This window comes from Pteropus medius, unplaced genomic scaffold, assembly GCF_902729225.1.
Source record: "Pteropus medius unplaced genomic scaffold, Ma_sr-lr_union100, whole genome shotgun sequence".
In the NCBI taxonomy this organism is placed as follows: Eukaryota; Metazoa; Chordata; class Mammalia; order Chiroptera; family Pteropodidae; genus Pteropus; species Pteropus medius.
The window spans coordinates 20,989,581-21,004,828 of record NW_024354502.1 but is presented as its reverse complement, the minus strand read 5'-3'; the positions used below and the strand labels follow the sequence as shown (position 1 = coordinate 21,004,828).

The 15,248-nt window shown below is 40.7% G+C and overlaps 1 pseudogene; it reads left to right on the top strand.

The window, feature by feature from the left end:
• The first annotated feature begins 1,573 nt into the window (after window positions 1–1,573).
• LOC120595587 (60S ribosomal protein L4-like) overlaps window positions 1,574–15,248 on the top strand; it is a 41,793-nt pseudogene continuing 28,118 nt past the window's right edge.

Genomic DNA, 15,248 nt, shown 5'->3' with positions numbered 1-15,248 from the left:
CGAAGCTATCCCAAAAGCTACAATGGAAAGGAATTTGTTGCCTCTCAAAGGTGAAAGGAATATTATTGAGGAAAATATCACCCAGGTTGTAGAAAAATCTGAATAACCATTGCTGCTTAGTAATTATACTGAGGATAATGATAAGCACAGCTAACCCTGTAAGGGTTTTCTCAGTGCCAAGCATCACCTACTTTAATACACAGTACTAACTAATAAAATCTTCAAAGTGACCCTGAGGTGGGTACTTTATCCCCTTTTGACATTCGAAGGAAAAGAAGCGCAGTGAGGTTAAGGATCTTTTCCAAGGACACGTACTTCACACTGCTCCCGGCGGCCCCCTCTGGACTTCCCCGACCTCTGCATAGACTCTCCACAGCCCCCTTCTCTATGCTTCATTGCTCAGCTTCCCATCTCACCTTCAGCATGTACTAGAGGATTGAATCTTTCCCTTTTGTGTATCAGTTCTCAATGAGACACTGAGTGATTCCAGGGCAAGGCCACTTCAGAGACATGAGACTCTGACTTGCCTTTGCCCAGCCCTGCCTTTGGACTCATGTGGGGTGTTCTAATTAAGAGCAGGGCAGGATTTTATCAAATAGGAAGGAACGGTTCTCTTAAAACTCTGTGCATTACAAGAACGCGAACAGTACTACCTGGGAATCCCCCAGACCAAGCATCTTTCAAAAAGGTAAGTGAATACCAGCGAGCTTTGACACCATAAAGGTCCCATTCCTAAGACTTTCCTATCCCTAATCTTGTCAGTTTATTAATATCTGTTTATGTCTTTAAATATGATTACATATCAGCCACTACCTGTGATCCATTACCACTGTGATAAGTGGTTTAGGCCTAGGCAGCACTTCTCAGCCTTGCCTGCCCATTAGAATCACCTGGGAAGCTTTTAAAGCCATACCGATACATGGGCCCCACCTTCAGGGACCCCAATTTAGTTGGTTTAGGGTACAGCCTGGGCATCAAGCTTTCAAAACTCCCAGATGTAAAAGCTACTGGAAAGTGAATAAAACCCATCATGTTCAGAGCCCCTTGTAGCTCCTAGAATTCTGAAGGTTGAGATTTGGCTCCAGCTGGCTCTATAAGAGATGAATTTTGGCAAAATGCCTCCCATGGAAGCCGCATTAACAACTTCATTCAAGTGGCCTGCTGGGGTAAAACTGAAGTCTCTGAAACATTGTCTGGGGTTTTATTCAGTCTTTTTCATCCATGTGTACAATGAAGATTGATTTGTTTCTCATGCTGCTGGAGACCTACAGGGGGAGAGTGAGTGGATGCTCGAATGCTGAACAGAAGCATTAGCCAGTAACAAAAATAATAGTTAATATGTACTTATGTGCTGGGCACTTTTCAGAGCACCTTGCAATATTCATTTAATCATCACACAACACTATAAAATAGATACTATTGTGCCCATTTTACTGATAAGAAAACAGAAGTAGCTCGCCTAAGGTTACACAGGCAGTAAATCCCAAAGCTGGGTTTTGAAATTCGACTGGGCTCTGCAGTACAGTGAAGGACAACAGAACAACGCAGAAGCCGTGAGACGGGGCAATGGGGCATGGCCGGAGTGGACTTTGAGCACACACGAGAAGCTTCGGGGGATCACACTTCTAAGAGGTTCCAGGTATCGGATGAGCAGGGAGTGCTATGAACCAGTAACAGCTATTTCATCGCTCTTAATGGGACCTGCTCTGCCCCCACTGGCTGATAGGCTTGGGGGATTCAGGGTACAATTGGTTTCAAGCTGAGTGGCACAAGCAGAAAACGTGTCCATTTAAGAATTTAGATTTATGTACGGGTTACAGAGCAAGATCTAGCGATAAAGGATATAAGGAGCCTTTGGGGGCATCATTGTCCTTTTCATTTGGGTGTCAAGGGGCACCGTAGAACCTTCCTGAAACTACCCATGGCACAGCTCTCAGAGACAGATGCCTGAGCTGGCAGATCATACATTGGCTTGAGGCATTTTAATTATTTTTCTGTTTGTTTACAGCTGATGGTTATCTTTACTGGTTAGAGGTAACAAGAATGTTTTTTGCTTTTTTGAACAAAGGTAGCAATTCCAAACCAGAAATATTTTGTTTTTGGGTTTTGTGTTGTTTGTTTCTGTTTTCTGTTGCTAAAGCAATATCCACTTATTGTAGAAGCTTTAGAAAATACAGATAAGCCAAGAGAACAAAGCAAAAAGCTTCCCTAACTTCAAATCTAAAAGCAACCACTGTTAGTGTTTGGGTTTGTAGCCATTGGCATGCATTTGGAACCATTTCAGTTTGTATCTTTCTAGTCTTTTTTACTATGGGTATATAAACCTCTCTCACCCCTCAAATAAGGTCTTTTAACATATGCTGCTGTTTCCCGCAAACACCCCTGCAGGCTCTCTAGAGTGATACTAAACAATTATTTTTAAACAAGAGATCAAGCCGGGCCCAGCTACACGAACCCAGCAGCACCAGGCTTCAGCTCATCAAAGGGCAGGGGCTTCTGGCCAGAAGATAAGAAGGTTCCATAGGTGGCAGACTCTCGCCTGAGAAGTTCCTATATGCAGTGATCCCTGCCCACGCTGGCTGGGCATCCCCAAGTGGCCTGGCCCGAGTACCTCAGACTCTAACATCTCTGAGTCCTCTCAACTCCACAGACCCAGGTGATTAAGCATAAGAATGAGCTAACAAAGATATGCACACAAAAATCCTATTCAAATAATATCTGTAAAAGGACTGCTTTAAGAGGTGCTAAGTATCAAGTTCTGCCCGCAGACCAAGTCCTGGCAAACACATCAGATATTTGACTCAGGCAGCACACGCCATGCCCTTATGTCTGCCCAACATCTGGCACAGCGTTTTGGAGCACTTGCCTGAACATTTCCACATTCAACTTTCACAGCAGTCCAGGAAAGCAGGTAGATATGATAATTTCCATATTACTCATGAAAAACATTGAAGCTCAGAGAGTTTCAGTGACCTGTGTAAGGTCAGAGGACTAGTCAGTTATAGAGTCATAAATTCTCATAAGTGGGAGAAAACCAAAGGATTCATCTAAACCAGGAAAAATCAATAAGACTGGAACTGAGTGTTGACTCTGATCCGGTAATGACCACCTGGGGCACTGTATTAACCAGGATGGGTAATAGCAATGGCTAATATTTCTCTTTCTTAAACAGTTTTCTTGAGATATAATTGATATACAACAAATTCTATGTATTTAAATATATCATTTTATAAGTTTTGACATATGTATACCCTCGTAAAACCATCACCACAATCAAGATAGTAAACATGTCTGTCACACACGAAAGCCTCATGCCCCTTTGTAATCCATCCCTCCCAGCTCTCCCTGCCTCCCCATTCCCAAGCAACCACTGATATGCTTCCTGTCACTATAGATCAGTTTGCATTTTCAAGCATTCTGTGTAAATGGAATCATGCCCTATATACTTTTATATATATATTTTTCACTCAGCATTTTCTTATTGATAGGCACTAGGGTTGTGTCTCATTTTTGCCTTAAGAGCTTAATATTTCTTGAGTGCTTACTTTGGGCCAAACATGCTTTGAAGTGCTTTATATATATGAAATCATTTAATCACTCGGCCAATGTCATGACATGAGGTAAGTACTCTTCTTCTCCTTTATCGATGAGCTAACCGAAGCACCGCCAGGTTGAGTAAAGTGCTCAAGGTTACACAGCTGTTAAATGGCAGAGCCAGGATCAAACCCAGACAGTAGGATTCTAGAGCCACCGCTCTCAACTTCCTGCTAGACAGCTATGCTCACTTAGCAATGCCTGTCATGGAAAGGGCTGAGGAGATGGCAGTCGCACCACGTGTTTGCAGTACCCAAGCTGTTAATTGCCATCATTTGTCATCTAAACTCTCCTACCACATATTTAAGTCCCTTACAAACATCTATTTCAGCTGTTCATAGAATAGAGAACATTTCTAGGCATGAATTTGTTCAGCACTAGAAATTTCTGTTCCAATTGAGTATCATAACACAGTTGGTCTTATTTTTTCAAAAAGTTTTTTACTTTTGAAAATAAATCAATGTAAATCAGGAATATATGATTGTCATTGAGTAGCACCTTTGTATTTGAGAGTTTAAAAAGAGGAATAGCTCTTTTTTTCAACAGTACAACTGGAAATGACTCAACCAGCCCTTCTGTGAGTGCACAGGGCTTTTGAGGAATGCCTTTTCAGAAAAGTTGTTTTGTTTCTGATGTGATTCTTTCTGGCTCCTCTTCCTCTTTCTCAGTTGTGAGGATTCTGTGTGAATTACAGTGCTGCCCCACAGCTCTGAAACAGAGGGGGGCCGCCACTCGAAACCCTATTGTTTAAGGGTTACATAAAGAAGATTTTGTTTCTTCAACAGAAATAAGAGTCGTGGATTCATGGCTGGGAATAAAGAAAGGGCACTATCGGCCATGCCAGGACTCACTGTAAATAACATGCTTGAGTTCATCCCACCTGTGGAGCCTGTCTTACTATTTAACTATCAGACTTTGATTTTAGTTAAATAAACATGAACTTGATGACAACCAGCTTTTCTGGATCTCTAGTAAGGGAGTTGTAGGAATAAGGTTGAGCTGGTTGTTCCAGCAGTGAGCTGGTCGAGCAAGATGGACTGGTATTCAGCCAAGAAGGGAGAGAGTGTTTAATGGATATCTACTGTATGTCTGGCCCTGTGCCTGGGCTGTGGGTATTTCAGTGGACATGCCAAATGTCACTGTGCTCATACAATCTCATGGGGGAGACAGACATTCAGCGAGAAACAATACAACTGGAATAGACTCCAAATGTGATCCATTCTATGAAGGACGAGCAGAAAGAGCAGAGCATGGAGCATGTGAGGGATTGGGGGTTGGGAGAGAAGCTGCCTTGAGTCCGGGGCACAGAGAAGGCTTATCTGGACCAGGGACATTTAACTGAGCCCTGACATGTGAGTCGGAATTAGCCAGATGAAGAGCCTAAATAGAAGGTTTGAAAGAGGAATGTTTAACGCAGAAAAATAGCTAGTATGAGAAAGCCTCAAGTTGTCCTGGAGAAACAGAAATAAGGCCATTGAACTTGAATGGAGAAAGAGGAGGCAAGGCATGGCCAGGGGAGCCCCCATTTTACTAATCAGGAAAATGAGGCTCTGAGAAGTCAACTAACGTGCCCAAGCTTTTGTAGCTGGAACTCGCAATCATTGTTATTTTCATACTGCATTTGACTATGTCATCCCACTTTATACCTACAAGTTCTTAAAAATATGCCCATTTTAGAGATAAAGAAACTGAGGTACAGAAAGAGTTTGCTCAAGGTGGCATAGCCAAAAACATCAGGGCCAAGATTTAAATGCCAAAGCTCTCTCACTACCTTAGCAGTGGCTCCCAAACTTTCCTTTAGTGTGAGAAAATACTAAGGAGTTTTTAAAATTGCAGGTTCTCTGGCCTCATCTTCAGATTATTCGGCTCAGTAGGTCCTTGGGCAAGTCACTGAGCTTGGCTCATTTCAGCTTCCTGATCTGCAAAACCAGGAAGCAGATTCTCATTTTCTATACGGGGAGGTCAATAGATAACGCCTAATCCCAAAAAATAAGACATGGCCTTACAAGCATGGTATATGGTGGCACGGAAGTTACCAGCCAGATACAGAAAAAGATAGCCTCCCAGGATGGGGAGAGACAAAGGTAAAGCCTAGAGATTGCTGTTTGTCTTTATAAACCTTGTAGAATTAGTTGACTCTTTAACCTATACGCTACTCTAACTTTGATTTTAAAAATTTACAAATTAAAAATAAAATTTATGAAGGTGCTGGAAGGTTGGACTAGATAACCTCTAAGACCCAATCCTCCTCTATCATTCTGTGCTTTGTCTCAATTTCTGATTAAAATTCTAATCCAAGTGTTGTGCTTGCACTGAAGAACTGGTTAACAGCTAAGTAAGGACAAGGGGGCAAAAAAGAAAGCGGAGGGTATGGGAGAAACAGTGTTTACTGAGCCTAGAGGTAGGCCCAGATGCTGTGCTGAACACATTGCTGTCTTCATCCTGTTTAGCTGTCACTGGGAGGAAGGTTATTATTACTGTCCCTACTTTAGAGATCAGAGGAGTTTAGTAACTTATACTCAAAAAGACACAGCTGATGAGGGTCAGAGCCTGGATATATATACAAAAACCTGTGGTTGTTTCTTGCGTTGACCTCTGATTAAAGCCAAGTGCAACACATTACCTCCCCACTCCCACCCCCAGCCCCTAGAGGTGGTTCTGCAGGGGTTACTTAAAGACAAGGGTTCTTGAACCCAGGATAGGATATAGTTGGATCCTGGGAAGGGGTGGGTCTTGGAACTGGAACGTTTCTGAAACTCTGTTTCTCTTTTCTTCTTTCTGAACATCTGCTAATCAGTTTCCCCAAATCACCTGGCAAGATATAGCACCCTACGGCTCTCCCCGTCCCCCACTCTCGTGTTCATATTACCTGTAACAGTTCCAGCCCTAGAGAGAATGATCCAGTCCACTGGGTCCTGGGTTGAAATTCCTGGGAAAGAGAATTTGATTGGTCCTTCCCTAGTCCAATCAGCTATGCCTCCAAAATGTAGCCATCAAATATGACTGCCAGGGCTCACATGTGTTCATGTGTGGGGTGTGTCTGGGAGTGGTGGGTATAGATTAGTACCATGAGAAAAGTAAAAGGTAGGATCATTTGCTCATAAGCTTTACTAGATCTCATCTACTGGGATATGACACCCTGGAATTAACTTTCCCTTTCTATTCCTACTTTGCAGAAGAAAAAAGTGTCAGTAGTAATGATAAAATATCATTGAACAATTTTAAAAAGTTAACCATGTACTAGGTTGAATTTTTTTTTTTTTTGGTTGCATGTGTCAGAAACCAAACTCAATGTAATTCAAACAAAAAAGAAATTTAATGCTCATGTAAACTGGGAAACACAGACATTATCTGACGTCAGGCATACGTGGACCAGGAGCTCAAATAATATCTCAGGACTCTCTCTCTTGCCATCTCTCAGTTCTGCCTTCCTTCACATTGGCTTCCTTCCTGTCTTCTTCAGATGGCTCCTTGCAGGAAGCTGAGAGAAATGACTACAAACAACCTTAGCTTAGAGCTCATTCATGATCCCAGACCAGTGCTTCTTAGTGTGACAAGTGGGAGAGCAGCAGCGCCCCCTAGAGAGCATCTTGAAAATTTGCAGGGATAGTTTGGGTTGTCAGTAATGACGGGGAGCTACTGCTTGAATTGAATGCTACATCCTACAGAGCATGGGACAGTCTTACACAAAGAATTGTCTAACGTTCCACACAAATTTATAATGTCCCACTGGGCATTCATGTAGATGGAAAGAAAGCTTATTTAATTAACTGAGCCCAGACTAACCCCACAATACATACAAACATAAAGTCATTCTTGCAGTTTTTTAAAAAATATATAATTGACTTATAACATTATTAGTTTCAGGTATACAACATAATGATTCAATGCTTATATATATTGTGAAATGATCACCACAATAAGTCTAGTTAATATCCAAAAATAACGGTCATAAAGATGCTCACCAAATTAGTGTTTCTGTTTTCTTCAGATAAATACTCAGAAGTGGCATTGCTACACGGTTGTTCTATTTTTAACTTTTTGAGGAACCTCCACATCATTTTCTATAGTGGCCGCACCAATTTACATTTCCACCAACAGTGTACAGGGGCTCCCTTTTCTTCACATCCTTGCCAACACTTATTATTTGTTGCTGTTTTGATAACAGCTATTCTGATAGGTATGAGAGGTACAGATATGTGATAATAGATATTTGATAACAGATACTCTGACAGATATCTCACTGTGGTTTTGATTTGCATTTCTGTAATGATTAGTGATGCTGAGCATCTTTTCATATGCCTGTTGGCCATTTCTATATCTTCTTTGGAGAAATGTCTGTTCAGATGATGCCATTTTTTGATTAGATTGTTTTTTAATGTTGAGTTATATTAGTTCCGTATATACTTTAGATTTTAATCTTCTATCAGATATATTATTCTCAAATATCTTTTCCCATTCAGTAGGTTGTCTTTTGTTTCATTGATGGTTTCCTTCACTGTGTTGAAGCTTTTTAGTTTGCTTGAGTCCCATTTGTTTATTTTTGCTTTTGTTGGCCTTGCCCAAGGAGACATATTCAAAAAGATGTCACAGAATTTGGTTGGGTGAGTTTCACTATCTTCTTCAAGTTCACAGATCCTTTCTCATACTTTATCTAGTCTGGTATTGAACCCCTCTAGTATATTTTTTTCGGTCTAGTTGCTGTATTCTTCAGTTCTGTAACTTCCGTTTGGTACTTTCTTATATTTTCTGTTTCTTTGTTGAAATTCCCACTTTGTTCATACGTTCTTCTTCTGAATTTGGTGAGCATCCTTATGACTGTTATTTTGAATTCTTGATCAGGTAAATCACTATCTCTATTATCTCTATTTTATGAAGGTTTTTTTCTGAGGTTTATATCTCGTTCTTTCATTTGGAACATATTCCTTCTTTTCTTCATTTTCCCTGACTCTCTGTGTTAATTTCTGTGCACTTGATAAAACAGCCACCTCTCCAGTATTGAAGGAGTGGTCTCATGTTGGAGATGAGCCTTATTATTCATTTCTGCCCTAGCTCCTTTGTCAAAATTTTATGATTGTATAAGCAGTCTACTTTATTTTTAATGGCTCCCAGTGGTTGATGGTGTGCCAACAACTGTCAGTGTCCCAAAGGGAAGGATCTTAGTCAGCACATAGATTCAGACTGATTAGAAGCCAGATCCTCAGGTAGCGGTTTTTAAAGTATGCAAATATAATCTCTTCCGGGAAAAGACTAGGAAATGGGTGTTTCTGTCTGTTTCCTCTGTGCTGAGCCCTGGGGTAATAGCCAGTTAAGGACTGTTTCTTTTCTTTCATTCCATTGAACTTGTGAACACAAGCCTGACTGGCCACCAAAGACAGGTTATCAAAAGATCTCCCCTGAGTGGCAGTCACAAAAACCAGGGCATCAGATTTAAAACTGTGGCACTAGTTGTGTGTACAAGTTCCCCGCCAGGAGATACAATGCTCTGGAACATAGAGGGAAAATGCAGAGATAGCACCCACCCCCTGAGGTCTCTGGAAAAGATTGCAAATGGCCTTAGATGTGTGTTTAATTAGAAGCCTTCCCTTAGGCTGCGGCTATGAAGATAAACTAATAGGTCTCTTTCACAGAACAGGGCTCCTCTGTGTGTTGCCCCTTTGCTGCTCTTCTCTACGTGGGAGTGGCAGCCAGTGAAGAACTCTTTCTCCATTTGTTACAGTCCTGTGGGACCCACAAGCAAAAGCCCCGTGGGTAACTAGAACCAGGATATATAGAGGTGTCCTCTGGTGGCAGCCTCAAAAATTGGGGGTCCAGACAAGTGTACAGCTCCTTTCTGGGAGATTATGGTGACCTGAAGCAAGGCAGAGGAAGAATGCAAAGATGGCATCCACTGCCTTTGTCCCCAGAGAGTACCTCAGTTGGTCCTCAATTTTAATACTGAATTGTTCATAAATACTAACTCCCATGGGTACAGTGAGGGAAAATTGTACTTTTCTTTGTTTCAAATTTAATAAGGGCTGTTTACTATTTCACTATTTCAGGTAACACAACACCAATAGTAATGTCACTGATGGTATTGGAGATACCATACAGCTCACCTGCACACATCTCCACTTGTCACTGTCACACTCATTGTGATTCTACATATTTGGGCAAACATCTGATTTTCTTATTATGTCTTCAAGTGTAAGCATGCCCATGCATTTACATATTACACATTATTAATTTATTATAAACTATTATTGTAAACTATTTTATTATGTTATTTTTATGGGATATTTTTATTTCTCTTTTGTATTAGACTTGGGAGAGCATGTTGATTTTTTTTAAATGACATATGTATTATCTACGAATTCTCTTTTGGTATATTAAAGGGATAAGAAAATAGTTGTTTATGAAAAGAAAGTGTTAGTTTCAAGAACCATGGCCCAAGCAGAAAAGGGCAGTCTGCTCCCTCCTAACAGCAGTGATGTGCTGACTCATAGTAAAAACCGTACTGGGCTAGTAGGGGTCAGGACCCACCCCCAACCCAGGGCTCACTGTGACCAAGAGAAGGAAGTGCTCTTCTGGACCAGCCTGGTTAGCTGAGTAACTTTGAGACAGAGGCAAGGAGGAAGGCAGGGGAGGCAAGATTCCAAGTTACACAGCCCCACTACAGCTACCAGGAGTTGGGGAGGGGTCCCCAAAGTAACAGCAAAGTGTTCTTACTATATGAAAGTGGATGCAAAGTTGAACAAGAGACAATTATCTACAAAGTCAGTACCCACCAACTTAAAACCAAAGCAATGGAAAAGTGTTGGTGAAATACTCTCTACCACAGCCTGCAGGGTTTACGAAACAAACCCACAACAAACCAGATTGCTAAGGATAAAGAGAAACAAAGTTATCATTAAAATGCAAGAAAAACTGTAAGAGAAAACCATGAACCACTCTAAACAAAAGTGATGATGCAATAATAAAAAGCTTCCACCTAAAATTGGCAGGAATTCTGGCTACGTTGTGCACATGCACAGTGGGAGATAGCAACACCCGAGAGCAGGGCTTGACAGCTTGGTTCTTTGGCTGAATGTTAAATCAGTCCCTAGGAAACACTAGCAAAGCACTAATTCTGGTAACCCTTGACTGCATATAAGCAGTTGTATATAATAATGGCACTCTAGGGAATCATATCCACTTACTTGTAAGAACCAAGGAAAAGACTTGCATTGTTCTTACCAGTTGGTGGCCCATCTGATGTTCCTTCTTACGAGCTGCAAACTATATTTTCTATAAAACAAAGCTGTAGGAGAGCTCCATAAATGTCACATTTCCCAGTTGGGTTTTGCACGGCACTAGGGAGTGAACAATTGGATATAGAATATGGATATTCTAATTTGCTGATGGAGAAGCTATCCATAGTTAATAATTAATTTTTCTTTATTTAATAAATATTTTTTAGCATATTTCTATGGCCTGACAGAGTACCTAGTGATACAAAAACTTGAGACTCATAGTCTAGTGGGAGACCACGGTCCATGGACACATGTGCTGAGTGGCACAATGGGCTACATCCCTCACTTTCACCCCCCTTCTCCCAACTCTGTGCATCCTAGCCTTCTCATTCCTGGACCAGCGGTTCTGCCTCAGGACTTTGTTTTCTGGGTTGGGTTTTTTGTTTTGTTTTGCTGTTCTCTTGTCCCTGGGTATTTGATGGATCCATCCTTCTCCTCACTCAGGTCTCTACACAAATGTCACCTCCTTGGACCACCTGACTACCTTAACTAAAATAACAATTCTCCCTTTACCTCCAGGCCTTTTACTCTCTCATTCTCACCTCTTTTTATCTCTGGCTCAGTTTGATTTGTCTTTATAATATTATCAGTATTCAATGTTAAGAAAATGGTTAATTCTTATTGAATATTTTCTATTCATCTGAAACTGGTCTAAATATTTTACATGTATTAACTCTTTTCATTCTGTTAACAACCTATGAATTAGCACTGAACTTGCTATTATAATCTCCTTTTCACACATGAGAAAACTGTTGCAAGAGAGGTTAAGTAGCTTGCCCAAAGTCACAAAGAGTTGGGATTTAAATTCCAGCTAGCTCAAGTCCACTCTTAACCACTATGCTACATGGCTGCTCTCCACATAGTCACTGATCTACTTTCTTCTTTATTTGACTGTCAACTGTCTCCCTCCTGGAATGTAAGCTCCAAGGGCCAGAGATTTGCGTGAGCCATCATGGTACCTCCAGGACCCGAATAATTTTCACAGGGTAAGCACTAAACAAACACTGGACAAATGACTGATGATCCTAAGTATTACTTCCCTGGTCCCTGGGCACACAAGAGTTCCTGAATCATCATAGGATTAGGACTTGGGACACTGTGGCTAATACCCACTTTTGATGAGCACTGTACCTTACAGGAACAGATCTCAACCCTGGCTACACACTGCAGTCACTTGGGAGCTGTAAAAACTCCAGTGCCTGGACCTCACCACACATCAATAAAATCAGGTTCGCTGCATGGGACACAGGCCTTGGCACTGATAAAGCTTCACAGTTGATTCCACTGTGCAGCCAATTTGGGAACCACATCCATATTTGAATTCGATCAAGCAGTGAAAGCAACTAGGATGGTAATAAAATGTTATCTCATCAAGTCTGGGGGTAAAGTAGAAGAACATTTTAAAAGAATTAAGCAGTGAGTAGTTTGAGTCTAGGGAATATGGACCATTAGATTCCCACCCCACCACACCCTACTGGAGGGCAAGGAGTCCTTTCATGGAAGCTCAACTTGTTCCTCTTTGTGATTTAAAATAAGACACATACACACACACACACACACACACACATGCACACACACCCCCCAAACAAACAAACAAACAAAAACCTCTCCCAGGATCTCTGCATCTTCAGGACTCGTGTCCTGGTTAATTCTATCTGATTGATCAGCAGTCTCAGCCTTGTCAATGAGAAAGGATCACCCAGTTCACCAGGAGCGATATTTCCCTATATTTCCTTAGTGGGCTTGCAACTTTACCCTTGGAAAGTCTTAGGCTTAATTTTAGAGATGGTAAAGTTAAATGCATTGTATTAATATTTTTATGTTAAATTTAGAAATAGCTTATGTAATATTTATCAGTTGATACATACAATATTTATGTTTAAGAGGCCTTGGCATTGTAGGGTCTCCAATATATTAGCCTTATGATTCTAATGTAGAATGTGTAATTGAGTAATCAGTTGTAGACTTTAGATTTTTAAGTTGAAAAGTATCATAGAATTTATCCATATTTATTAACAATACTGTAATATTTAAGATAACTGGCAAATCACTGTCAAAATTTATTAGATTTTCCATGATTATTTGAGTACTGGAGAAGGTTAGACAGTGCTTAAGATGTATACAGAACTTGAACTAAGTTGTAGAAGGGGCTGGTGTTTACTCTGGAGATAACCTTGATTCCTCTCTTTCTCTCACTTTCCATTTCTGATCCATTGACAAAGCCTGTTGGCCCTTTCTTTAAAATATATCCAGAATCCTGTCCCTTTTCACCAACTACTTCCATACTGTTCTAACCTCTATTATCTCTCATCTAGATTAAAAAAAAAATAGGCTCCGGACTGGTACCCCTGCTTCTGCCCTTATCCTCTCCTCTAAGCCTGGTCCTGTCACTCCTGTTCCAACCTTCCAGCAGCTTCCTTTCTCACTCAAGGAACTACCTCCCACCCACTGCTCCTACTTTTCTGATTCCTCTACTGCTCTCTCTCATTCACTCTGGGTTCATGGCTGAGCCAAGTATCCTCTGTTCTAGGGTCTTTGTACTTGCTGCTCCTTCTACCAGAAGCGCTCTTTTCTAAGACAGCCCCATGGCCACCCCTTGCTTTCTTTTGCTAAAACGTCACCCTCTCAGAGATGTCCTCCCTGACCATCCTATGCAAAACCTTTCGCACCTCTTCCTACCCCTTGCCTTGCTTCATGTTTCTTGATGGCACTTACCACCATCCAACAGATTATATACTAAAAATTGCATTAATTTTTTTAGATACTAAAAATTACATTAATTCTGGGCACAAAAAGTGCCTTCAAAGGCAGCAACAATTCACACTTATGTGTCAAAAGATTATATTACATTTATAATGGTTTTAGAGCTGATTATTTTACATTTTTTAACACTGATTTTTCCTATGTTAAAAAAAAATAGAAGGTAGCACTATGTAAATAACAAACACTAAGTGTTTACAACCCGCTAGGCATCATTCTAAGCACTTTAACCACTTAATTCTTACCATGTGTGTTGGTTACTATTACTACTCCCATTTTTCAGATAAGGCTGTTGAAGCACTAAAAGGTTAAATATCTTCCCTAAGATCACAAGACCAGGGTTGGCAGAACAGTATTTCCAGACCAGGCCACTTGGCTCCAAGGCTCATGTTCTTAACTACCTGGCTAGAATATTTTGTTAAAGCATCATTTCCTATGAAGCTCAGAGGAAAGGTCAAGTCTTGTCTCTGCCCCAAGATGATAAAATGATCTTGAACAAATGGCTAAATTTCCATTTTACCTGCATGGGGCTCTCTTTCATCTCTAAGCTTTGATTAATTGACATTAGACAACAGAATTTTCTGACCATAGAGAGTACCATAGTCCACAGAGAAGTTGAATAGAAGAAAATTGATTTAGAAGACATGAAGGATCTGGCTCATGGGCCCACTTAGAAATATGAGACATATAATTTTATAGACAATTTCAGGTGGCTTCTAAATTTCCCAGGTCCTGGGTGAAGAACCCCTAGTATAAACAGTAAATCTCAAATCAGTCTAAGGAATGTGGATCCTCTTTCTTTGAAGGAGGTTTTGGGGGTGGGGGGAGGGAGGGAAGGCTGTGTTTTACAAGTTTGAAATTATTCAGAAGTGGTTCACTTGCAAGAAGGGAGAATGAGGATCCTTGGTGCTTCCCAAACCTCCTCATTGTGCACCTGAGTCACCTCAAGAGGCGAGTTCTCAGCCTAGGTGATACTGACATTTTTGACGAGCTAATTCTTTGTTGCAGGGCTGCCCCGCGCATCACAGAATGTTTAACAGCATCTTTAGCCTCTACTCACTCAATGCCAGAAGCACCCCTCTTCCAGGTGTGACAACCAAAATTGTTTCCCCATGTTGCCAAATTTCCACTGGAGGGCAAAGTCACTCCTGTTTGAGAACCCCTGACCTAGGAGAGCACTTTAAAAATAAATCTTGTCCACACAAACATTTGTACATGAATGTTCATAGCAGCATATTCATAATAGCCTAATACTGAAAACAATCCAAACTTGTATCAAATGGTAAATTAATAAATAAAATGTGATATATCCATACAATGGAATATTATTTGGCTATAAAAAGAAATAGAATATTGATACATACTATATCATAGATGAACCCTGAAAACACTATACTAAGTAAAAGAATCCAATCATAAAAGACCATAAACTGAATGATTCCATTTATATAAAATGTCCAGAATAGGTAAATCTGTAGAGACAGAAAAAAGGTTAATGGTTGCCTAAAGCTGGGGTGATGAGGAAACTGGAGAGGGATAGCTAATGGGCACAGGGTTTCTTCTGAGGGGTGATGAAAAATGTTCTAAAATTGATCATGGGGTGGATGCATAGTTCTGTGAATA